Source organism: Rattus rattus, chromosome 7 (genome assembly GCF_011064425.1).
Source record: "Rattus rattus isolate New Zealand chromosome 7, Rrattus_CSIRO_v1, whole genome shotgun sequence".
Classification (NCBI taxonomy): domain Eukaryota; kingdom Metazoa; phylum Chordata; class Mammalia; order Rodentia; family Muridae; genus Rattus; species Rattus rattus.
Window position 1 is genome coordinate 56,741,745 of NC_046160.1, and position 27,788 is coordinate 56,769,532.

Here is a 27,788-nt window from a genome sequence, read left to right on the forward strand (position 1 = left end):
TAATTCAACCACAGGGGCCCCCAGCTTCAGTTCAATTGTTGTGTTAGAGAGAGAAGGTCCCAAGGATTAGTGGCAGAGCCTAGAAGACTGGGAAGTGAAGGTGCTCAGGATTCCAAAACAATCTATAAAAAACATTTTTTTTAAAATTACAGTGAATTTTTTTGAGTGGAGTCCTTCCCCTCACCTTAGATTCTACTGGCCTGAGAAAAAAGTGATGGAGGAAATATGCCATGTCTGTGAGGTACTGCACTCCTCTTCCAGAGTGCTCCCGCCTTTATCTCGATTCCAGGAAGAGAGAACATCCTTGCAGCCTGAAAATAAGTAGGAAATTAAGAAATGATCTCCAGCTTCTGGCCAGAAGCTGGAAAGAACCCAGATGCCCTTCAACAGAGGAATGGATACAGAAAATGTGGTACATCTACACAATGGAATATTACTCAGCTATCAAAAACAATGACTTTATGAAATTCGTAGGCAAATGGTTGGAACTGGAAAATATCATCCTGAGTGATCTAATCCAATCACAGAAAGACATACATGGTATGCACTCATTGATAAGTGGCTATTAGCCCAAATGCTTGAATTACCCTAGATGCCTAGAACAAATGAAACTCAAGACGGATGATCAAAATGTGAATGCTACACTCCTTCTTTAAAGGGGAACAAGAATACCCTTGGCAGGGAAGAGAGAGGCAAAGATCAAAACAGAGACTGAAGGAACACCCATTCAGAGCCTGCCCCACATGTGGCCCATACATATACAGCCATCCAATTAGACAAGATGGATGATGCAAAGAAGTGCAGACCGACAGGAGCCGGATGTAGATGACGCATATTTTGTTGAGGACCTGAGAGACACAGCCAGAATACAGCAAACTTTTTACAGAGGGTATAATGCCAGCAGCAAACCACTGAACTGAGAATAGGACCCCGTTGAAGGAATCAGAGAAAGAACTAAGGAGGAAGAGCTTGAAGGGGCTTGAGACCCCATATGTACAACAATGCAGAACAAGCAACCAGAGCTTCCAGTGACTAAGCCACCTAGAAGTGGAAAGACTATATAGGGGAGGAAAGGGGAAAAATGGACTGGACCTGGACTCCCACAGGCCATAGGTAGCAATGAATATCCTAGTAAGATGGCCACCAGTAAAAGGGAAGGACTTGAAGCCCTGGGTCCTCCCAATAAGATGAAACTGAACCCCTGTGAACTAGACTGTTGGGGGAGTCCACTGGGGGCAATGGGGGAGGGTTGAGGAACACCCATATGAAGGGGGGGGGGAGGGGATGTTTGAATATCCAAGGAAACCGAAAGGGAATAACACTCTATAAAAAATGTATATAAGAAATACCTAGTTAATTGAAAAAAAAAAAAGAAATGACTTCCATCTTCAGAGATTTTCGATTTCTTTCTTCAGGGACAGGAAGTTCTTGTCGTACAGATCTTTCACTTGCTTGGTTAGTGTCACACCATTGTATTTTATACTATTTGTGACTGTTGTGAAAGGTGTCATTTCCCTAATTTCTTTATCAGCCTCTTTATATTTTGAGTAGAGGAAGGCTACTGATTTAATTGAGTTAATTTTATATCCAGCCACTTCACTGAAGTTGTTTATCAGGTTTAGGAGTTCTCTGGTGGAAATTTTAGGGTCACTTAAGTATACTATCATTTCATCTGCAAACAGTGATATTTTGACTTCTTCTTTTCCAGTTTTTATCCCTTTTACCTCCTTTCACTGTCTGATTGCTCTGGCTAGGACTTCAAGAACTATACTGAATAAGTAGGGAGGGAGTGGGCAGCCTTGTCTAGTCCCTGGTTTTAGTGGGATTGCTTCAAGTTTCTCTCCATTTAGTTTGATGTTGGCTACTGGTTTGCTGTATATTGCTTTCGCTATGTATAGGTATGGGCCTTGAATTCCTGATCTTTCCAAGACTTTACAATGAAGGGGTGCTGAATTTTGTCAAGTACTTTCTGAGGATCTAGTAGGATGATCATGTATTTTTTTTTCTTTTTTGAGTTTGTTTATATAGTGGATTACATTGATGGCTTTTTGTATATTGAACCATCCCTGCATCCCTGGAATGAAGCCTACTTGATCATGTTGAATTATCATTTTGATGCATTCTTGAATTTTGAGAATTTTATTGAGTATTTTTGCATAGATATTCATGAAGGAAATTGGTCTGAAGTTCTTTTTCTTCATAGGAACTTTACATATAAGCGTAATTGTAGCTTCAAAGAAAGAATTGGGTACTGTTCCTTCTGTTTCTATGTGTGTATTAATTTGAAGATTATTGATATTTGGTTTTCTTTGAAGGTCTGATAGAAACCCAGGCACTATTGGTGTTGCCAAGAATTGCTTGTTTATAGGAGCCTGATATAGATGTCTCCTGAGAGGCTCTGTCAGAGCATTACCAATACAGATGAGGTTGCTTGCAGCTAATCATCGGACTGAGGACTAAGCCCGGGTCCTCAGTTGGAGGAGTTAAGAGAAAGGACTGAAGGAGCTGAATTGATTTGCAACCACATAGGAAGAACAACAATATCAATTCTGAAGACCCCCCACAGAGCTCCCAGGGATTAAACTACCAACCAAAGAGTACACATGTTGGGACCCAATGCTCCAGCGGCATGTGTAGCAGAGGACGGCCTTGTCAGACATCAATGGAAGAAGAGGGTCTTGGTCCTGTGAAGGCTTGATGTCCCAGTGTAGAAAAATGCCAGGGCAGGGAGGTGGGAGTGTGTCAGGGGAGCACTGTCATAGAAGCAGGGGAGGATGAGATAGGGGGTTTGAGGAGGGGAAACCAAGAAAGGCGATAACATTTGAAATATTAATAAAATATCCAATAAAAATACTTTGGCAGTTTGTTGCAAATTGAATAAATACTGGCCATAATGAGGATGATAGTTCATTCCTAGGAGAGATAAAGTATTTGTCTAACAAGAATGTGTATCTTACTATTCATATCAGATGTATTTATAGAAGGATAAAACTCACAACATTTCAAAGTCAAGAATTCCTCAAGAACTGAGTCATCTCAAGTATTGCTGAGTCAGTAGAACCATTGTAATATTGCCATGTGACAATCAATGGGGAAAAAAAAAATCAAAAGTAGCCAACAACTGACAAACATTAAGTCTCAAAGTATATGTGGAGTGAATAAAATAAAAACAAGATTAAAATATGTATACCTTTTAATTCTTTTTGTAGAAAATTCAAGAAAAGGGGAGTAGTTTGCAGATTCTTGTGTATGAGAAGGAAAAACCCAAATCATAGTACACAACAGTCCAAACACTCCTTGCATCATTGATGCTTGTGTTGTGTTGTATCATTTAACCTCATAATACTGACTTTAAAATTTTTTGAAGAATAATGTAAGTATTATCCTTTTCTCTGAATGAGTGCAGGGATCATGTCCAGGAGCACTTGTGGCTATCATGATCATACTACTGTGTGTAGCCATTTACTATCATAGGACTGAGAAGTCTGTCCCATCTCTAGTTGTCACCAGTGCTCTTGTTTCTTTAGAATCTCATATTGCAGCTTTCTGTACTCTGGGGTAGGCTTTTCCACAGCAGAGCAGTGCTGGTCTTCCCCAAACCCTTTCAATGCTCCTTGGCAGCCGTTTTGCAAATCATCATAAACTTAACAAAGGCATGCTAGTGGTGGGAGGTTGGGGGTGAGGAGGTGGCTGTGTGGGACCTAGGAGGTAGAGAAATGGGAGTACGGTGGAGAATTTTCCTTCTGCAATCTCCTATGACATTACACATCTCTGCAACTGAAAGCTTCTTCAGTGTTATATTGCCAAATTTTCAAACATATCCCTCTATTGCAGAGGTTACCAACCTTCCTATTGCTGCAACCCTTTAGTCAACTTCCTCATGCTGTGGTGGTCCACAACCATAAAATTCTTTTAGTGCTACTTCATAATTGTAATGTTACCATTGCTATGAATCATAATTCGATATCTGTGTTTTCTGAAGGTTTTTGGGGACCCCTGTGAAAAGTTCATTTGATCCCACAGAGGATCCACTACTGCTTTACTGGGTTCCTTCATGTTATAAATGGGTTTGTCCATGCTATGAAACTTGTTTCTGGCAATTATTTTTGTGTCATCACACACAAATAACTACAAGCAACTGAATAAATCTGAGAACTTGAGTCCCCTCCTTCCAAGAACACAGATGTTTAACCAAATGATCATTCCCTAAAACCATACATATAAGTAGTGTATATGGACTCAGCAAGTTATATTTAGGAATACATACATACACACACATACACACATATATGCAATAATTAATGAAAATGGGGCTACAAATTTTGACATGACTGGAGAGAGGTATATGGGGAGGTTTAGAGGGAGAAAAGGGAAGGAAAATGTAATTGAAATAAAATCTCAAAAATAAGCCAATAACAATGAACATTTGCAATTGAAAATATTTAACAATATTCTATTTAACCCATTCTGTACTTTTAGACATAAAAATAATAGTATATTTCTGGGTACATGCATAAATCATGACTTAAAACTACAGATAAAGGTCACCCAACATACTTTCTAATAATATCTCCCTGTTTTAATTGTTTGGCAGCTAGTCTGTAAATTTTATTTAGGTTTCTACTAAATAAGCAGAATGTGTTGCTGCTATTAAGAACAGATACATTTTTTAAGAATGAACAAAACAACTTCATTTGAGTACACTCTGAGTGTAAGAAAACCATTCAAGTGCAAATGCAAAACTCTAAGCTAACAATGGTTGCTTGCTCACCTTAGCAGCCTGTCACTTAATCCACCAGAGAAAGAGAGGGGTCCTTCACTGTCTCAAGCTTATAGTTCTCCCTCAGTGAATCCATTTGTTTTCAGAGTCTCCATAATTGTGATTCAGATTTGATAAGCCACATTACCTTGTCTCTGTTTCGGCATCATTTTTATGTCAACTGTTCAGAATTTACAAGTTGAAGAAAGTGATAGCATTGTTCATACTTTATCATTCATAAAGAAAGCAAAAGGGATGAGCTTGAGATCATTTGTTACTGTATTTCAAAGTGCTTTCCGATAGTTTATGTGAAGTCACAGACATCAATAAACCCTACCCACACATGAAGTAGGCCCATGATAGGCATAAACTGATCTCACATAGACCATTCCAGTTTGCTAAGTATATTCTTTCAAGTTCACACAGAAATATATACAAATGAGATAATTTACCAAAAATATTCTCAAGGGAAAAAAACGAATGAGGAGTAATCACATGGAGAAAATCATTTCTGTTGAATAATTTGCTATTTTGACTAGCCATTTCAGGCTGTCAAATTAACACTACTGAGACAAAGACAGAAGCGTCTCTATGAAAGACAATTTTCTGACTTATTAATAATATTCATTTTAAACTAACCCTTCACACTTTTCCTCATCACAAAGGAATTCAGCTTCTGTCGCCTATACTCACCAGTGAAGCGTAATTAACACACATCCCTGCAGCTCGGTCGCTGTTTCACAAGGATTATCTTTAAAGGTATCTGGAGACAAATGATGTGCCCTTGGAAAATAGGCAATGGCTGTGAGTACAGTCTCTCTAATAAACATGGGACATTGTCACAGCTCAAATACTCAAAACTGAGGAGCTGTTCTCAAATCTTTCTGCAGTGGTTAATGCCTATGAGGGATTTAGGTATTTGTTCTGTTTTATATTATTTGACTTTTAGATTTAATCGAAATACATAAAAAAGATGCTTCAAAGTGTTTGGGATAAATTGTAATAACATTTACACCTTGAAAGTTACAAGGCTAAGTAATAGAAATAATATTCTTCAGATTTCTGGTAACCATAGGATTCAGGTACTGTGTAATTTTCCATTCATCAATTTGTTTTCGTACATATTTTCCTTTCATGTTCTATATGCAAGAGTCTACCTCAAAGTATAGTAAGTAATAGCTAACCTTTATGTATTACAGTGCACTATGGGTCAAGTCCTCAGACAAGGGCTTTGTTGTGTACTCCTGTACAAGGCTTTGACTGTTGTCACTGCTATTGAGTAATCTGGTCTGGGAACTGAACATAGATATAAAATGTAATGCCAACATGCTTTAGTATTCTCAGGTCCTCTCAATAGTCATTCCCAGTAGAGTAACCAGACCTATTCCATGATGCTCAGAACTTCTGATTGAAGGTGGTTTATTTTCATTAAAGAGAAGCTGGGCCCAGAATATATGCATAAATGTGTGTTTTGTTAGTCAAATCAATCTTACATTAGTCAAAATTTATAGTGAAGAAATCAGCCTGACCACTCATTTGCTGGAATGTGTGCCAAGGAATTTTTGTCAATTTTAATATGTAAGAGAGAATCCTTTCTCAGGCCACAAATTTTGTAAAATTCTCCTACAAGAAACTCTAATTTCTCCTTTCTTCCCCCAAAGTTTTACTCCACTTAACGATGATTTGACATTTTTAGATTTAATTATTTAAAATAGTTATGGATACTTGAGTACAGTTTCCAGTTTCTTTTGATACAATGATACATAGATTTGAAAAATAGGTCAAATGCTGTCCCATATATGACATACAACGTTAAAATAGACAATGGAAAGGACATCAATCCTTACAAAATAAGGAGAGATAATAAACAGAATACTGTGAGCATAAATTCTGAAATCCAGCCTACAGAGATCTTACTCTACCTCTGGCCAAGTGCAATATTTCCATACAAAACCTCCAGAAGAAATTTGCAACTGGACTTTCTACCCAAGAGTACATTGCTCATCAGTGTGCTCTGGTACATGCTTTACTGCCCTGCATTTTATCTTTGACCTGAGAATGTTTTCTTCTTTTTAAATTTAAAAAAAAATTATTGGATATCTTATGTATTTACATTTCGAATGATATCCCCTTTCCTGGTTTCCCCTCTGGAACACCCTTCTCCCATCTCCCCTCCCTCGGCTTCTGTGAGAATGCCCCCACCACCACCGTGGCATTCCCCTATACTGGGGCGTCAGGCCTTCACAGGACCAAGGCCTTCTCCTCCCACTGCTGCCAAACATTGTGTAAATGTAACACTTTCTCTGCAAATGTGAGCTCAGGCTACTATGCTCAGAAAGACTCTCAATTAACTTAGATAGGGAAACCAAGATATTCATGACAAAACCAAATTTAAACAATATCTTTACACAAACCCAGCCCTACAAAGGATAATAGATGGAAAACTCCAACACAAGGAAGGAAACTATACCCTAGAAAAAGCACAAAAGTAATCTAATTTCAACAAACCCAAAAGAAGATACCCACACAACATAATTCTACTTCTAACAACAAAAATAATAGGAAACAACAATCATTGGTCCCTAATATCTCTCAACATGAATGGACTCAATTCCCCAATAAAAAGACATAGACTAATAGACTGGATACGTAAATAGGACCCATCATTTTGCTGCATATAGGAAACATACCTCAGTGACAAAACAGACATAACCTCAGAGGAAACGGTTGGAAAAAAATTCATTCAAGTTAATGGTCCCAAGAAACAATCTGGAGTCGCCATTCATATATCAAATAAAATCGACTTTCAACCAAAGTATTCTTTTAAGCATGTTTGCAAGGACACACTCCTTGCCCAGAGTGGTAAATATTCCTGGTATTCACAGTCCATCCCAAACTAATAATTTTACTCCTTTTAATGTTAACCTTTCAAACATGTAGTAATTGTATCTTTTTAATGACTTGATGCTGTTGAAAATTTTCAAAACTTCCTTGATCTAGCACCTCCTTTGTTAGGATTACTTCTAAGTGGTACACTTTTTAATGCTTTAGTAAACACCTTGCTTAAATTACACTTTAAATGTTTGTCAATCTATAGAAATGAATTTTGGAAAAAATACCTGTAACTATTAGATTCCCCACTAATTAACTTTTCTGTAATTTATTTCCTAATAATCTCAGTATCTGTGAACTTACTTGTATTTTCATCTTTGAACATCCAAAATTTCTCTTCTCTTATTTTTCTCTCCCCTTTTCATGTACAGTACTGGCTAGATCTTCCCTTAGTAAGTTGCCCAGGGATGATGAAAGAAAGGGTTCTTTCACACCTCCCTGCAGTTTCATGCATTTAATCTCCAGAAAGATTGTTCAATCTTAGTGTTATGTTACATTGATTTCCTTGATTAAGTTGGTAAACTTCCCCTGTAATATATGTGTAGAGGAATTCTAATTCAGCAACATGGCTACTCTGACAAGGTATTACATCCAAAGATCTGATCTGACCAGAATGCAAACAAGTCTTGAGTTACAGCATGGTTGGACTGGAATACAGACAAACCCTTACTACACACCTTTAATCCCCAAGGACGAAGGAAGCAGCCGTCTTTAAAAGTGACATCTAATTGAGGAGCAGACAAATTGATAAATCAGAGAAGGATTTAGTAGAATGAGTCAGATATAGAATATGTCCAATACACTTGAGGACAGAAAAGAAAGAGAGACTACCTAAGAGCAGCAAGAGAGAAGAAAAGGTGTGTTGTGGTGGGCGGCGTATGGATGTGGCAGTTTTACTCTAATAGGTTATAGAGAGGACAAGCTGGACACAGGTAAAAACAGAATGAGCTCAGAGAATGAGAAGAAACCAGAAGATTAGAACATACTGTCAAAATTAACGTGAAGACAGAGAAATTCAGTCCGAAGCCAAGAGAAACTGGACTGAATCACTCATTCTTGAAAGGTTGATTGTGTGGAGGCTAGCAGCTTCCAGGCCTAGGCCTCAGGATAGTTAGAACACAGAAGGAAATGTTTTGGGCTCAACCCTAGCCATGTGTTTGTATAGCTTAGGTATGGCTCTCATCAAATCACTTCATCTGAGAAAATAGCAGCTACATTTACAACTTCTACTTTAATGATAAACATAACTCTACTTACAATTTTCTTTTCCAGCTTGAACATAATAGTGAATTGCACTGATTGCCCTTTGAATCTTAAATTAATATATTGTCAGACTTAATTTTTAAGTGTTTTATTATGAATTTTTGTGTCTGTGTTCATAGTAAACATCAGTTTGCAGTTTCTTTTCAAGTACTGCTTTTCATTTACTTTTGTTTGTTGATGGCTTTGCTATAAACCTAATGCTTCACACAGTTAGACGATACAGCTTCCAAAGGTCATTCTTTTCTGGGTTTGTGGGTGTGGTATATTAGTTTGTGTATATCTTTGTTTCATTTTATTTTGCCTCATTCTTTTCTACCTTTCTTTTTATTCTGTTTATATTATCTGACCCATATTAGATATACCCAAGATTTTCCTAAATTAAAAGTACATTCCAACTGTTTGTATGTTGATACATGATACATCTTATACATTATTATGAATCACATTGTTGACTTCTATGTAGCAGAAAACCTGCATAGGGTAGGAAGGATACCTAGAACTACTCTGGTAACAAGGCTCCTCACAATGCTTCACTGTAGGAGTGAGAGCTAAGCAGGGTTTTCCAATACTCCTCGTCAGAGATCCTGTGTGTCCAGGAAACAGGAATTGGCAAAAAGCACTCCTCTCTGAAGGGGCTCTAGCCAGCCAGAGCATGGCTTTGGCAGGCCTTGTCCATCTCCCACCCCTCCACCCCCATTTTCTCTGAGTTGCTAAAAGCATTAGATTACATTCTTTTTTCTCCTTGGGAATAGCTAGGTTTATTAGTAATGTACCATTGATAGACATAAGACCCAACAGCCCCCTGCCTCCCAACAAGGAAAATGAAAAAAAAGTTAACACAAAGAGCATATGTTAGATATGCTAGGGAGTCAGAAATTCTGTGACATGCCATCCCTGCTTTGGTACCCAGAAAAGTGTGAGATTCTGCAAGGCTTGTGGGAGTTCAAGGTCATTTTGGGAGGACTCCTTAGGGTATTGCTTGATCAATCCAATGGGTATGGAGTAACTTTCCCAAATCTTGTGCTGATAGTATATTAAATTAACTCATAGGCTACATTTTGACCCATAGCTTCTGACAAATTGAGTCTGACTCCAGCTCAGACGTGTGGGCCTTGCACAACTGCTTGAGCTCCATCACAGGCCTTCGATATAGGAAACAAATCCTGATGTCTCTTTTCATCAGTTTGAGTATATCAACAAGCTTCCAAGGTCCGTTCCTTACTTGGCTACTTCCTTTTCCTGATGTTGACTACTATGGCCTAGCTATCAAAGTATTGAAGTCCATCAAACAAAAGCCCTCTGTTTTGCCATCTTAATAATCATCCCCAATCAAAACTAACCAAGTCATCCTAAAATAGGGTTTCTCATTTTTACCTTCATAAACTGCCATTTGCCTATGGGCCAAATGTCTTTTTTCTTTTTTCTATTCAGAGGAAGTCTTTTGTCCCTCTTTTTGAAATATCCCTTCCCCCCATCTCCTTTGTTTCCTTTTCCTTCTCCTTCTTCTTCTATCTTCTGTCTTTACCCATTATTTCTGCCCTTTGCCCACATGGGACAAATAAGTCTTTTATGTTGTTAAGAACTCGGTCTTGGGGTGTCTAGAGCTGGCTTTGTGGTCTCTAATTCTCTGTGGCTAATCATCCACCTAACTTATTCATATCTACTTGTATTCATTGTTTGCCCAGTGCTGTTCTTAGTAAATATTAAAAAAAATACAATAAAGCAAATAGAAAATAAGGAAATGGTTTAAAAGTAATGAACAGCAAATGAAACAAAATAAAAGAATGAGTTATGTTTAAAACTGAAGAGGAGTTTTGAAAGGAGGAAACTATGATAAGTCAAGGAGACTTCAACTGCCATAGAAGACAAATGCTGTGTCAAAACAGGACACTTCTGTTGCTCTATATTGTGAAGTCAAAGTCTGAGAAAACTTGCTATAAATGAGACAGAGTTCACTGAGCAGGAAGGCACAGTCCATGAAGAAGCAATTGGGACTACTGCTCTGTGTCAAGAGCCCTGGAGAAGGACATTTATCCTTGAACACCAGTGTTCAGTCAGTTTTCCTTGCCCTTCAGAGAAACGTAAGAAGACAAGTTAAAGGTGAAACTAGATGCTGTCTCACCATCCCACTCTTCCTTCGATTGTGTATTTTAGCACTATCTGATAATGAATATTCGAACAGCTACTTGCTCTAGGCAGTTCACAAAGGTCTAAAATGAGATACAGAGACAATCGATTAGCACCACCAAAAGAGGTGTACACCATCGATGGCTATACACAATAACATCTCAATAATTCTGAGAGCGTGACATGTGGCCGAAAGCACCAAAACAAAAATCCCTCCTGCTTCCTCTTAGTTCATGTTAAAGTTGAAAAAAAAAACCCAAACATAATGTTTTATTTAAATGCAAAAGTACACGATTTCAGATTACTTTTGTTTTTTTAAGGATTTCACAATCTAGGCTTCTGCAGTATTCTTGGTGTTTGTCACCAACATTAGGTTAAAAAAACATAATTGAAAGAATTATCATTTAGAAAACAAACAGTATCAAGGCCTTGAATGTTGAATTATTTATTTATAAGTCTTTTTCATTATATATAAAGGAACATAATATTTATACCTACTAACATATTTACACTCTATAAAGATGTAAGATCATCATTTGTCAAATAAATTTAAGTAAACCTATTTGACAGTTGTATTCTTCTAGTCTCCATCATAGTGAATGCTTAAGGCCACAGCCAAGGACTGGCAGGTTGAACTTCCTTTTCCTTAGAAACAGTGGAAGAATTGGTATGTTTTAAAATCCATAATATGGGTTATACATTAAGTTAAATAATTTTAAAATGCTGCTTGGTTTGACACTATGCTTTTATACATTTAATAAAATTATCTTTATTTGCTTTGATTTGTTTTCTCTTGCTTGGTTTTGCCTTGGTTGCTTTTGAATGTAGTATGTATTCTAGGCTGATCTCCAACTTGTAGCAATCTTCCTACCTCAATGTTCTGAGTGCATGAATGTACCTTTATGCCTTACATTCTTTTCAGAATTAGTATGTATAAGTAAAATCTTATGTAAGTGTATAATTATATATATACACAGAAGTACATATATACATACACACATATATAATCTATGTGAATTTCCAAGTAAAACTTTACATATTTGAAAGTATTTGATATAGTAGAAAAGTCAATTGTATTATCTAGATATGGAAACTCTTATTCACCATAGATTTATGTGTGTATATGTAAGTTTATGTGCACCTATATGTGTGTATATGTAGGTATGTATATGCAGGTATATATGTGTATAAGCTGAGTTACTCAAGTTCTTTTTAATCCAAATAGAACAGATTTAACTTTTTACTCAATGGCCTTGATATATCAAATATTTGTTCATAAAAAGTCTAAGAATCACAAGTTTTATCTTTAGACATTAGGATTTAATGAAAAAAATTTGTAACAATTGGAGGTTCCTCAGAATATTGTATGGCTTAAACAAAGGATGGTTTTACAACTCTGAAAGTCAGAAATGCATCATTCAGTAATCATGAGGGCTGGCTTCTTCTGAGGACTGAGGGGAAGTAAATACACTTGACTGACATCTGAGCTGGAGTCAGGGGAACATACTCTTCAATCTCAATTTGTCAGAAGCTATGGGTCAAAGTGTAGCCTACGAGTTAGTTTAATATACTATCAGCACAAGATTTGGGAAAGTTACTCCATACCCATTGGATTGATCAAGCAATACCCTAAGGAGTCCTCCCAAAATGACCTTGAACTCCCCCAAGCCTTGAAGAATCTCACACTTTTCTGGGTACCAAAGCAGGGATGGCATGTCACAGGATTTCTGACTCCTAGCATATCTAAAACATATGCTCTTTGTGTTAATGTTTTTTTCATTTTCCTTGTTGGGGCAGGGGACTGTTGACTGACAGGTAACACTGCCTGGAGGGCCAGGACCCAGAGGCTGGATGGCTCCTGACCTAGGATCACACAAATAACACTGAAAAGTCAATGAAATGATTCCTAATGATATTCTGTACTCATAGATTGGTGCCTAGTCCAATTATCATCAAGGAGGCTTTTCCCAGCAATTGATGAAAACTGATGCATAAATCCACAGACAAACATTAGGCAGAGCTTGGAGAATCCTGAGGAAGAAGATAGGAAGCGGGAGTGTAGGAGCCAAAGAGGTCAAGGGCACCACAAGTATACAACAGGTTCAACTAACTAACCAGGTCTCCGTATATATTTTACAGTTGTGTAGTTTTTTTAACATATTCACTTTACATTCTCTTCATTGTCTCCTAGGTGAGTTACCCACTCCCATGATACTTTTCCCTTCCTCTCCCCTGCTTCTCCTCTGAGTGGGTGGGCCCCCTTGGATATCCTCCACCCTGTCACATGCAGTCTCTTCAGGGCTTTGCCCATCCTTTCCTGCTGAGGCCAGACAAGGCAACCCAGCTAGAAGAACATATCCCATAGACAGACAACAGCTTTGGGGGTAGCCTTCCAGCCTCAATAGTTACAGACCCATGTGAAGATCAGTAGCTTGCTCTTTTATGTGGGACTCCTAACAGTGGGACCTAGGCCCATGTCTGTCTTTTGCCTGTTTTAAGACCCTTTTTCTCACACTGAGTTGCCACTTCCAGACAGAAGATGAGGGACAGTACCTAGTCTTTCTGCAACTTGATATGTTATACTCGGTTGCTATACATAGGAGGCCATCCCTTTTCTGAAGAGAAATGGAGGAGAAATAGATTGGGGGTTGAGGTTCAAGAGCACAGGGAAGATTGTGGGGAAGGACTAGGAGGACAGGTGGGAGGGGGAACTGGTTGGTATATACAAATAATAAAAATTTTTAAAAAACACCCAAAATTTAATATTGTGCAATGTCATTTTAGTATCTGACTATTTTCCTCAAGCAGTATTTATTTATTATTTTTTGTGGCACCAGATCCTTCCCCTTGGAAGTCCAAGTGTCGTTGTCTGGCTGAGTGGTTTCCTTCTCTGTAAGTCTTACTATTTAAGCCACTCGTGCTCACATAGAGCAGAGAAAGGATGCACATGGGTAAGTTGAGAAAATTCATGCCAACAATTAGAAAATATCATGTCAAATAATTTTCTGCTTCTAAGGCAAAGGGAAAACCGTTTCTCTGCTTGAATGCATTACTGGAATATCTCACAAGTTTGCTTAGATTTGAAGACTTTCAAGGAGAATTAACAATCGAAAATTGAGGAATCATTTTCTCTTCTGCTGGCTTTTACTTTCTCATTACATAAAAATACTTGATTTTATTTCCTTTACGCTTTTAGTGCAGCTGAATATATAACTGATAGCCTCAGTCTGTACATCCAGAAGGTTTCCCCCAAGCTATTGACATTGCTTTTAGTCTCTATTTCATAAAATTTGATGCAGATGTTCTTAAGATTCCCTTAAATGTAACTGTATTTAGCCTGTCTACCTTTGACCTTCTTTTTCTTAGCACTTTTACTTTAAAAACTTACTTGTAAAAATTGTCTCTCTTTTTTAAAACTATTAATTTACTTACTTTGTACATCTGTATGTAAGTGTATGTCTTTCTTTGGCAAGGGGTGGGGGTGGGGTGAGACAATTTTATATAGTGGAGAACAATAGTGGAGAACATTCTATGGGAACTGGTTCTAGTCTTCCAAATTGTTCCTGGGGACTAAATTCTAGTGGTCAGGAGTGATAGCAAAGTCACTGAACCACCTTCAGACTTTCTCTCTGCCTTCTGATATATATAAAAAATATACATACATACATACATATATCAGCGATCCAGAAATGGCTTCCTTACAAGCCTGTAGACCTCGCCCTTTGAAATACAATTATTGAGCTAGGTAGAAGTAGAAGCCTGGTCCAAATTTCTTTGGAGGTTTGGGAGCTTCCTTCCCTAAGCAACAATTAGAAAATACAGATAGTCTAGTCACATGCAAATATTCACCCTATGTCCCTTAGTCTTTCCCTGTTGACTCACTTTAGCACACAGAAATTTCCTGATGTAGGTGTTACAAGAGTTAAGCTCAATTTTAGTGCCTCTGTCCTTTGTTGCAAAAGTCTTGAATGACATCATTTTTTCTGATTTTAAATCAGTGTTTAGTTAGTTTAATACTAAAAAGAAAAAATGAAAGGAAGGTAGGAAGAATGAATGGAGTTCTGTATAGCAAGACTGGTTTCAGGGAATGGGGTACCACCTAACTGTTTATCTTTTCTATAGAACTGATGGTGAAAATGAAGTTGTGCCTGAGGAGGTGCTCAGTTAAGTTGGCTCACCTACAAGGTGTCAGCATGCCTCTCTTCAGTTTCAGGAGCATCCTCACTTAACAGCTTGTAGGCAGAGATGCCCACTTAGGAGAGGAAATAAGAAACCAGAAACCAGAACTCACTTCTGGTATACCTGGTCTCCAGAAAGGACATGCTCAGACATGGTGCTTTACATTCCAATGCTGACTGGTTTCTCTCTCTTGTTTTCATCATCGTTATGGAAAATATGAACTTATTTGGTGTCACATATGCAACATCTATGACTCCTACAATTATTTTTGTGTGTTGTATGTAGCAGTTTATTTTTAGCTCATCAGAAAATAAAGAGAATCCCAAGGTGGGGCAGTCTCTGAACGGCCATTCCTCAGTCTCTGCTCCAAACATTGACTCCATATCCACTCCTATTATTTTTGTTCCTCTTTTAAGAAGGACTAGCAGCCACACTTTTTTATCCTTCTTTTGAGCTCATTGATCTGTGGAAAAGCTTTTGGCCTAATGGAGAGTACATGCCAAGTATTTTTTGTGATTGGGTCAGTCTCAGGATGATATTTTCTAGTTCCATCCATTTTCTATGAATTTCAAGTGTTGTTTTTCAATAGCTGAGTTGCTCCAAATTTTCTGCATCCTCTGTTGAAGGGCATCTGGGTTCTTTTCTATAAATAAGGCTGCTATGAACTAGTGGACATGTGTCTTTGTTTGAATGTTTTTGAGTATATGCCCAGGTACCCATTGCAGGAATTAGAGAAAGGATTGAAGGAACTGAAGGGGCTTACCATCCCACAAGAACAATACCAACCAACCAGAGCTCCCAGGGGCTAAACCACTACCCAAAGATTACACATGGACAGACCCATTGCTCCAGCTGCATAGGTAGCAGAGGATGGCCTTGTTGGGCACCAATGGGAGGAGAAGGCATTGGTTGTGCCAAGGCTGGACTTCCCAGTGTAGGGGAATATGAGGGGTAGGAGGCAGGAAGAGGGGATGATGAGGGAGGGGGAACTCCCTTATAGAAGAAGGGAAGGGCATGGGATTGGGGGCTTATGGCTGGGAAACCGGGAAAGTATATAACATTTGAAATGTAAATAAGAAATATCCAATCAAAAAATAAAGAGAATTGGGCTGGAGAGAAGGCTAAATGATTAAGGGTGCTTGCTACTTGTAGTAGATTAGTTTGAAACTGCTTATATTCAAATGCTAAATTCTTAGTATCCCAAGGTCTGGTAGCTTGACCTCCTCAGGATGATATTTTCTAGTTCCAAGATCCATTTGTCTATCTGAGGCATTTCAATGAACTAGAAGGAAAATTGTTTTTGATAGTCAGGGGCCGCCTGATGAAGTAGGAAGCCGTGGTAAATGGTATCCATTATTTGTATTACAGCAAATGCATACATATTGATATCTTCCCAGATCTAGTACTTTTAAGACTTCTTATAAATATGAAGTTTTTATGTTTTTTATTTGGAAACTATATGATCTAAGGTGGGATTGAAGTCCACAAATACCATTTATCAAAACAGCTGCTCTTGTATTAAAAGCAGGTTTGCGTCTTAGAATTCGATATTGGATCCAATTATTTATATGCTTGCTTGCACAGTGTGAGGCAACTATCTAGTTACTATGTACCAATTTCTTGAATTGTCATGCTTATAACTGTTGCTATACATTTTATGCTATCTTTTGTTGGGATAAACATATTTCTTTGAATATGTATTTCTATCTAAACCCATCCAAATCCAATCTTTTTAGAATTGTGAATTTTGAAAAAAGGAAAATCAGAATGCTTAACTGTCAGAGAGACTGATAGGCTATGTGGTGGTATGGTGAACGAAAGAATTTCCTTGTTTAAGTAAAATGGAACTTAGGTTAATACTCTCCTACATAAGCTAACAACTCTGGACTATTTAGGAGAAAGAGAACTTTGGCAGTTCTTTTCAAGGGCACTGATGGAAGACAGAGATAGAGAAGATTGCTTTGCTAACTTCTACGACAAAATAGAAAAGTCCATCGAAGAGTCAGATATTGTCACCCTGACCTTGGCAATTACAGAATCACTAATAAGAAGCCTACTGGCTTTAAGTACTTTATGATATGATGCATCCTTTACACCTAATTTCCAGTGTTCGTAAAATATAGACAACAACAAAAGAGCAAAATTTCTCTACAAAAATATTAGCAGAAAAATTTAAAATGTGTAAAAGTATATACAGAGCTAACATTCTCTCTTCAATGATCAATGTGATGAGGAAAAGAAATTCTCTTCTAGATTAAAATTCATATACAAATTGTAACAAGCAAACACATGGTCTTGCCTGTGATTCTTATTTCTTCTTTGATTTCCTGGAAAGCAGACTTTAGTTATGGAGCATTAGATAGGATATGATTCTAAATTTGGATGAAATTTAAATTCCTTGATTAGTTTTGAGTGAAGTGCTTCATTATTAGTTCACTCTTTTTATGCCACTTCCTTCCTTGAGGTTAACAGATAAGTGTGTATTGCATTCTTTATCCATTTCTGCTTTTCCAATAGTCTTATAATTATAAAACGCTGAATCAGGAAAATTATTCTTTACATGACAAATTATAGACCAAAATTTGCCCCACTGAACTAGAGACATACTTTCAATTAACATATAAATGATTTTCTGGGGATGAAAATTACCTTTTCCATATATCCCAATATTAAGTTGCCTATACCAAAATCCATTATATTTGTACTCTCTTCTTTTATTCCTGGCAGGGCATCACTCAGGAGGCAGAGGCAGAGGCAGAGGCAGAGGCAGAGGCAGAGGCAGAGGCAGGAGGCAGAGGCAGAGGCAGAGGCAGAGGCAGAGGCAGGAGGCAGAGGCAGAGGCAGAGGCAGAGGCAGAGGCAGGAGGCAGGAGGCAGAGGCAGAGGCAGAGGCAGAGGAGGCAGAGGCAGAGGCAGGGAGATCTCTGAGTTTAAGACCAGCATAGTTGAGAGTGATTTTCAGGACATCCAGGACTACATAGTGAGACTCTATCACACAAAACTCAAACAATAACAACATAATTCAACATCAAAAAATCTCAAACAATAATTTTTGACTCTCTTCTCAACATTGATTTTAGTACTCTATTATATTATAGCATACATTATTATTCTGATTCTAATAGACCTTAAAATAGAAAATTTATATACTGCTAGGTGTATAAAGACCAACACAAGGTCTTTATACACAAATGTCATTGGCTAAGGTACAGTAGCTTTGAATGATCTGCTAAAGCATTTAACCCTATGACATGTGAAAAGAATCTATTATGTAGGAAGAGCAATATGTTGGTAAATCAGTTAACCAATATTTCCTATAAAAATTTTTATGATTAGGTTCAATATCCTCTAATTTTTTATGTTCTTTAGAAAGATTATTTTTTACATTCCAGCTGTTGCCTTGACTCCCAGGCACCCCTCCTCCATAGTTCCTCATCCCATTCCTCCTCCCCCTTGCCTCCAAGAGAGTGCTCCACACACCAGGCATCCCCATTCCCTGGGGCCACATCTAGGATTAGGCACATCTTCTCCCAATAAGTCCAGACAAGGCAGTCCTCTGCTATATATGTATCAGGGGCCTCAGACAAGCCTGTGTATGCTGCCTGGTTGGTGCTTTGGTCTCTGGGAGCTCCATGGGGTCCAGAATAGTTGAGACTGCTGCCTTCTTATAGGGTCGACTTCCCTTCAGCTTCTTCAATCCTTCCCCTTATTCAACAGAAGGGGTCCCCAATGGTTGGGAAAATATCTGCATCCATCTCAGCTACTTGTTAGACTACTCAGAGGACAGTCATGCTAGGCATGTCAAGCCTTCCTCCCCCTCACACTCTTGCTTCTCCTACCACCATGAGATGGATCAAAGTTGGACTGGTCACTGGACCACCTTTCCTTCAGTTTCTTCTCCATCTTTGTCCCTGCAGTTCTTTTAGACAGGAACAACACAGGGTCAGAAATTTTGACTGTGTGTTGGTAACCCTGTCCCTCTACTTGAAGCCCTGACTATCTACTGCCGGTGGACTCTTCGACTTCCCTCTCCCTACTGTTGGGTATTTTGTCTAAGGTTACCCTCATTGAGTCCTGAGAGTCTCTCACTCCTCAGGTCTCTAGTACTTCCTAAAGGGTTCCCCCACCTCTCACCCCTGAGGTTGCTTATTTCAGTTCATTCTCTTGGTCTTCTGGGGTTCTATCGTGTCCTTCTACCTGAACCTGTTCCCGTTTTCTACCCCAACCCTTCTCCCATCTAAGTTCCTCTTTCCCTTTCCCTCCTGTGATTATTTTGTTCTCCCTTCTAAGTAGGATTGAAACATCATCACTCGGGCCTTTCTGATTGTTAAATTTTTAGGGTCTGTGAGTTGAATCCTAGGTATTATGTACTTTTTGGTTAATATCCATTATCAGTGAGTTCATACCTTTCAGGTCTGGGTTACCTCACTCAGGATAATATTTTCTAGTTCCATCCAATTGTCTGCCAAATTCATGATGTCCTCCTTTTTAGTAGGTGATTAGTATTCCATCGTGTAAATGAACAACATTTTCTGTATCCATTCTTTGACTGAGGGACATCTGGATTGTTTCCAGCTTCTGGCTATTACAAATAAGGCTGCTATGTACATAGTAGAGCATGTGTACTTCTGCTATAGTGGGACATTTTTTGGGTATATGCCCTCAAGTGGTATAGCTAGATCTTTAGGTTGAATTATTTCCAATTTTCTGAGGAACCATCAGATTGATTTTCAGAGTGTTGTACCAGTTTTAAATCTCACATCCTTGCCTGCTTCTGCAGTCACCTGAGTTTGTTAACTTAGCCATACTGATTGATGTAAGGTGGAATTTGAGTTTTGTTTTGATTTGCATTTCTGTGATGACTAAAGTCTGAACATTTCTTTAAGTGCTTCTCAGCCACTTGAGATTCTTTTGTGAATTTTGTTTAGCTCTGTACCCCATTTGCAAATTGGGTTGTTTGGTGGTTTGGATGTTAACTTCTTGAGTTCTTTATACATTTTTGGATATTAGCCCTTTTCAGATGTAGGGTTAGTGAAATTGTTTTCCCAATCTGTAGATTGCTGGTTTGTACCATTGATGATATCTTTTGCCTAAAGAAAATTTTAAGTTTCATGAGGCCCCATTTATCAATTGTTGATCTTAGAGCCTGAGTCATTGGTGTTTTATTTAGGAAATGTCCCTTTGTGCCAGTGAGTTTGAGGATCTTCCTCACTTTTTTCTTCTACTAGATTCAGTGTTTCTGATTTTATGTTGAAGTCCTTGATCAACTAGGTCTTGAGTTTTGTGCAGAATGGTAAATATGGAACTATTTTCTTTTTCCTACATGCAGACTACCAGTTAAACTAGCACAATTTATTGAAGATGTTTTCTTTTTCTATTGTACGCTTTTTGGCTTCTTTGTCAAAGATCAAGTGTCCATATGCATATGGGTTCACTTCTGGGTCTTTGATTCTATTCCATTGGCCAGCCTGTCTGTTTTTGTACCAACATCTCACAGTTTTTGTCATTATTGCTTTTTAATACAGCTTGAGGTCAGTGATGCTGATTCCACCGGAAGTTCTTTTATTATTAAGAATTGTTGTTCAGAATCCTGGTTGTTTTGTTTATTTCTTTGGTTTGTTAGATTTCTTTTTCTTTTTCTTTTGTTTTTCCATATGAAGTTGAGAATTGCTCAAGGTAAATTAATAAAATAACTTTAAAGTAAAGAAACTTCATTCCTTTCCTCAGATTTTCTATTTTTACATGATTTGATCTCAGTAAATGACAGGCACCTAGGAATTTATCTCCTCCTAGATTATTCATCTTGTTGGCCTTTAATTGTTCATTGTAGATCCTGGAAGCCCTATAATCCCATGGGTCACTGTTTGTTAGCTGTAAGTATGTTAACATTATCATTTCTAGAAATACAACTAAAAGCTACTCATTTTATAATCGTCTAGACTATATCTATGGTCTATTCTATTCATTACTCTAACTTTGCTTCTAACAACTGGTATTTGTTTGTTTATATGTTTGTTTTGACTTATCATTGCCTTTGCTGGCCTGGAACTCATTACTTAGACCAGGCTAGACTCATTCTCACAGAGATCAGTCTGCCTCTGCCTTCTATTACTGTGATTAAAGGCATGCATCAGTCCTATTTCTTACAATTTCTTTTGCTGTACCTTGCAAATTTCAATTTGTTGTTTTTACTTATATCTGTGAAAAATGCTTCTTTTATTTCCCCATGAAGTTTCTTGATTCATTTGTTTTTATGAGTATAATATTAAATTTTATGTGTTTATAATACTTTCAGCTTTCCTCATGTTACTGACTTCTAAGTTTATGAAACTGTGTTTGGAAAGGTTACTAGATATGATTTTAGCCTTCAGAAACATTTTAAGACTTTTGTGCCTTAGTACATACTCAGTCTTAAAAAATAAGTGTTCTCTTTGGGTTTGAGATCTTTAACCTGCATCTAGTATTTCTGTTAAGTAAATTTAGCCCAGGGTGTCCCTCAAGTTCAATAGTACTATGTTGATTTTAGGCACAAGTATTGTACACATTGTGAAAATTAAACCCTTGTGTTATTGCAATGATCTTTCTTACCTCATTTCAGTTAATAATTTGTTTATTTAACAAATTATATTCATGGACATTTCCGGTTGTTGTATTCTCCTAATGGGGTTACTGCTTCATTATTACTTTTGGTCTTTTAAATAAGATCAAATGAAGTACCATTTGATCATTCTTTGGCATTATTTTTGACAACCAGAATGATTTTTACTTAAAGTCTATTTTAAAGTGCATAGGTGGCTCTCTACCTTTTATGAAATACCTTTTAGCAACCTTCCATTTGCACACTATACATTTTCTTAAATTTAAAGTGTATTTCTTACAAGCAGCATAAACATAGATGTTGTTTTTAGTATAATTTTATTTTTAAAGTCTATTTATCTATTCTGAATATTCTGATTAAGACATTTAATTCAAATTTAGAGAATTATTGATAGATAAGGTCTTGTCGCTGACATTTTGTATATTTTTTTCTTATTGTTTTATAGTTATTTTGTTCCTATGACCCTTGAACCATATTTCTTTTTGAAAAGTCAGGTCTAATCTTCCATGACATTTTTTATGCTATTAAATAGTTTGGTTTCTTCTCAGCCTATATAACTTCATTTAGCACGATTTAAAAACATGCCTAATGATTATGGGCTTCATTTATAAGTAATAGTTTTACCAGATCATTTTTAAGTATATTTGGTTGAGAGCTGTTTTTTTCCTTCCTCCCCTTCCTTCCCTTTCTTCATTTTTGTTGCTACTAGGCCTCTTTCTCCTTCCTCTGATCATCTTCCTCTGCCCCTTCTTTCCCCTCTTCCTTGCTCTTCCTCTTCCTATCCTTTCCTTCTTCCTCCTTGCTCTCCTCCTCTTGTCCACTTTCTCTTACTCCTCTTTCCTCCCTTTTTTTTCTGTTTCCCTTCACATTCTTTCATGTTCCTCCTTTTTCTCATAATATATTAGCCTACTCTTTTAGGGGAAAAGATTGTATTGAGAAATCCAGTGATAATATTATGATGGTTTATTTTATATGACAAGTCTTTTGAAGCTTTCAGAATGTGTTTTTTGAGTTTTGACAACTTTCTATAATATATACTAGTGAATATTTCAATAGATAGATTCTCTTAGGAACTTTTGAGCTTCATAAACCTCTCCGCAGGCTTTCACATATTTAGAATTTTTCTTTAAGATTTCTGCCCTTTTTTCCTCACTTTGTGATGTACATTTCTAGGATGTACATTTTAGTTATCTTTTGTTTACCCAACATCAGCTTATCTCTATTGATCCTTCCTCTTTCTTCACTGACTAAAGATTTTAGAAAAACATCTTTTTGACTTGTAGATTTATTTATTTGTATTTATATTTTCTGTAATCAGGTCTTCTGTGGGAACTTGATAATCTGATATTTTTTCTTTATTGTGTATTTTGTTCTTCTGTACTAAAATTTATGGGCTCTTTAAAGATCTCTGCGTCATTGTTGAATCACTTGCTTTTTTTAATGTTTTGTTTTATGTATTTGGGCCATCTTTAAGGGTACACATAAATGTGTTGTTCTTTTATAATTCTCTCAGCATCCTTTAAACAGTTATTTTAAATTCTTTGTCAGGCTATTTGATTTCCATTTCCTTTGAGCTGCTTATAGGGAAATTATTTCTTTAGTGGAACAATGTTTCATTGGTTTTTCATGTCTTTGTAGGATGTGTTGTTATTTTATCTCATAAAGAAGGGATCATCTTTGCTGGTGCATACTAGAGAGCTTTAGGGGGGAAATACATTTACCAGTCATTCCAGTAATGAATTTTGAAATTCTCTCAGGATCTTTTCTATAGATATGCCAAGACTAGATTATTTGTTATATCTAGTGGTAAAGTTATATGCTTTTCCTTGATCTCACAAATCTAGACCATGTACAGACCTGAAATGCCCAAATTTGCATGCTTTCTTCCAATCTTATCAAACTGAGATATATACCTGCTTTCATAAACTGGATTCAAAGATTAAGGCTAGAAAGTTGGCTTAGTGGTTAAGAGAGCACTTTATGAACTGTTTGCATTTTGTGATTATATATAGTACCTCTCTTTATTATTACAAATCTGCATATGTTAAGAAATTTTACAGTTATTACTCTTTTAATTAATGATTTTATTTAGAAACCAAGCAACATACTTCAGGTATTTGGACTGTTTTATAGACTGTTAGGATGTTTAGAAAAATTGATATAAGATGTAAAATTTACAGACAATTACTCATGATCATTTTTTACTGACTCATAGATGTTGATGCCAATAAAGTAAATACATATGACTGCAGTCTCTTTTTTAAAGGCAGTAAAAATATTTGAAAAATTTAAACATTTATCATTTAACATCTCAACAAATTAGTCATAGAAGAAATGTGCTTCAATTTCAACTTAAATCTACATGTAATAAATCTATTTTTTTTTCATTTTGGTTTGTGAGACAGGCTGTCAGGGAACTAGCTTTGTCAACCAAGCTGGCCTTGAACTCAGAGATAAATCTGCCTCTGCCTCCTGAGTCCTGGGATCAAAGGTTTGTGCCAGACATTTAACATCTTATTCAAGAGTAAACAGCTGAAAACTGTTTCTCCAAGATCAGAAACAACACAATGAGAATTGCTCACCAACATTTTTTTTTTCAAACTTATACTAGAAGATCTGCCTGAGAATTCAAGCAAGAGAAAAATTTTAAAGGAATATAAATCAAAACATTGGAATCATATCTGCTCAAATGTCATGAACCTTAGATAAGCCACCAAAACCATAGAATAAATAAACAGAGAGTAATGCTGTAATATACCAGACAGCATGCAGCATCACACTGGGCTTCTATACACCAGCAAGGGACTTCCCAAGATAGAGCTCTGGAAAACAACCCCATTTATAATGTCAACAAATGAATAAATTATTTAGGAATAAATTTAACTATGGACATAAATGGTCTGTTCACTGAAAACCATAAACCACTAATCAAAGAAAATGGAAACACACAAATATAAAGGTATCTTGTGTTCAAATTGAAAGAATTAATATTTTTATAATATCAAAGTGATCCAAAGTAAAGTAGACAGTCTAATCAAATACCATGAAATTTCTAAAAAGAAGTTGAAAATATTGGAAAATTCATATGGAAACACATGAATTTAAAAATTAAAGTCATTTTGAGCAAGAACAAAATATATTGCACTACACTTTTTGTTCCAAATTGTGTTACAAAGGTAAAAAAATAAATATTAGACCAATGGGAAATAATAGATAATTTAGAATAGCTCTATATTTAAACACATCAATTGATTGTTTTTTTTAGTATTTCCAAATACATATTGGGAAAGGCTAGTCTCATAAATGCCATGGGAGAACTTGATGACCACATACTAAAGATTCAATTTTGACTTTTATAACACACAGAAATCAACTCAAACTAAATGTGTGCCTTCTCTATCAGACCAAAATTTGTAAAATTGTTATAAGAAAAGACAGTCATAATTGTCCTTGGCAATGTCCTCCTGGGCATTATAGCAATGTGTAGGTAATAAAAGCAAAATAAAAAGTAAAATTACATGAAACTAAAGTCTTTCTGATTTGCACAACGAACTATTAACAAAAAGGAAATTTGCTGAGTAGATAAAATATCTGAAAATCATATAACCAACAGAGACTTTATATCCAAAATATATAAGGAATTCATAAAACTCAGTAGTAGAAAACAACTTAAGTAAAAATTGCCATAAGTAATCGTCTGTTGAAGGACATACCTAAATTACCACGGGCCTATGAAATGAACCTACTCTGTTTTAGGAGCCCCCAGGGAAACATTTAAAAACAACTGAAATACACCACTTCATCTGAGTAAAGCTGTCTATTAATGGAAAGTCAAAATGTAAGTGTTCACAGAAATGTATATGAAAGGAAACTCCTGTATGCTGGGGATGGGAGGGAAATAACAGACATTGTAGAAACCTTAAGTCAGTACCTCAAAAATTTAAAAATAGATCCACTGTATTACTCAACAATCCTAATTATGAAAATTTGCCCAAAAGAAATAAAAGTCACCATCGTAAAGAATTATTTGCATTTTCATGTTCATTTCTGTATGATTCACAATACTTCAGGTATGAAAAAAAATCTAGTGTGCATATATGCACAAATGAACAGGAAATATAAGAGCATGTTTCAGCCACCAAACCAAGGAAATCTTTCTGTTTGTAAAACATGGACACAACTCAGGGTCATTTTACTGTCAAAAATATGCCAGGTACAAAACAGCAAGTATATGATATCACTTACAGAAATAGTTGAAGAACTTGTTCTGAAAGTGACAAAGAAATATTAATGATCTGTGTTTGGAAAATGGAGGAGAGGGTACAGTTAAAAGGTACAGACCGACTGTTGTAAGATGAATTAACTTGGAGCATAATGAACAATTTAATTAATACAGCTAATAACAATGGATTGTCTCCTTGTTATTGGTGAAAGGTGAATATCAAATATTCTCCCCAGGTGCACAAGCACAACACATAGGCAGTTATGTGAAATAATGGATATGTTAATTAGCCTGACTGGAACCTCATGGCATAGTATCTGTGTACAACAAATCATCACCCTGTAGCTCAGTAAATGTAGGGTGGGGAGAAAAGGTTCATTACAACTGACATTCTATCTCATTCAGCTGCCCAGGTAAGTTATTCAATGAAAAGAATTGTAAGACACTGGAAAGCAGACTTCCTATTAAAACTTCAGATGCAGTGAGACTAATGACAGACAAAGTGATACCAGTGTCCTCTGTTGGATGTCTTGGACACATTTAAGATGTAAAGTAAATTAGTTATGAATGTCAGCATACAATGCACTAATGAAGATTAACAAAGAGCTCAGAAGAAATTGAACAAATGAAGTGGAAACAGAATGATTGATGCTGTGATGGTGCTAAAAGGCCTATTGAGAAAACTCATCTTTCAACACTCTTCAATAGGTATAGAAAGCTGAAATAAATGTAGAACAGTAGATCTTCCACTTGACTTAACAGAAGATTGAAAGTGGTTTTCAGTAGAAGTGGAAAATATATTACTCAAGGATATTATCAATGCTGTTAGTAATTATTAATATCACTGCTTATTGGTTGTCTATATTGTGTACATGCAATTCACCTCCCCATCCTCCTCCCGTGAACAGCTACCAATATTTTATTAACTACAGGTTAAGGTAAACTGGGTGAAGGTGAGGCTGAAATGTGAGTTATCCTAGAAATCCATGCTAAACGATGATATTCCATTCACTATAATAAGATAAAAACGTCATTTTTTAAAATTCTGCTCATTCTACCGAGAGAATGATGAAGGTAAAGGTGAGTTTCAATTGCAAACTCCCTCTTTGTGCACAATGAGCCTACCATACACACCTAACATAAGCAAACATAGGGCTTTAAGTCCACTGGAGTTACCTGTACTTAGTAGGCCTACTTGCTTTCCTTTCTCCAGCTTCATCTGTATTCAAACTAACAAAGTCAGATCAAGTGCCTCTACTATTTTGAATCTCTCTTGATTTTTTCTTCTGTTACCAGAAACTGCCTGCTTTGAAGAGTCTATCATTCAGTTCCTGTTTCCTAGCAACCTGGAATGGTAGTTTACATCTACAAAATTCTTCCTCAGCAGTGCCCAGATTACTTGCTTTACTAACCAAAGGAAAGCATGTTAAGAGAATTTTCCTCAGTGAATAATCCCATATTTCAAATACATGATGACAGTTTTAAAAAGAACTATGTAAATTTATATCCTGGTATTTTCATTGAGGAACAATTCAAAGTTGGAGTCAAAGGACCTCAACATATTTTCCTTGTCATTGTTTTTTATTTTATTTTTATTTTTTATTGGATATTTCTTTATTTACATTTCAAATTTTATTTCCTTTCCTGGTTTCCTGTCCATAAGCCCCTTATCCTCTCCCCCTCCTCTTCTATAAGGGTGTCCTCTCCCTCCATTACCACCCACCCTTTACAATCCTTGACACTGGGGAT

General features: G+C 36.6%; 1 long non-coding RNA gene across 1 annotated transcript; it reads right to left on the reverse strand.

Annotated features, from left to right (window-relative positions):
- Nucleotides 1-5,447: 5,447 nt before the first annotated feature.
- Nucleotides 5,448-27,307, reverse strand: LOC116905708. Its single transcript, XR_004388563.1, has 3 exons — nucleotides 27,222-27,307; nucleotides 26,378-26,384; nucleotides 5,448-5,542 (listed from the first exon to the last, which is right to left on the reverse strand). It is a non-coding gene; the product is annotated as an uncharacterized LOC116905708 (long non-coding RNA).
- Between the last annotated feature and the right edge of the window lie 481 nt (nucleotides 27,308-27,788).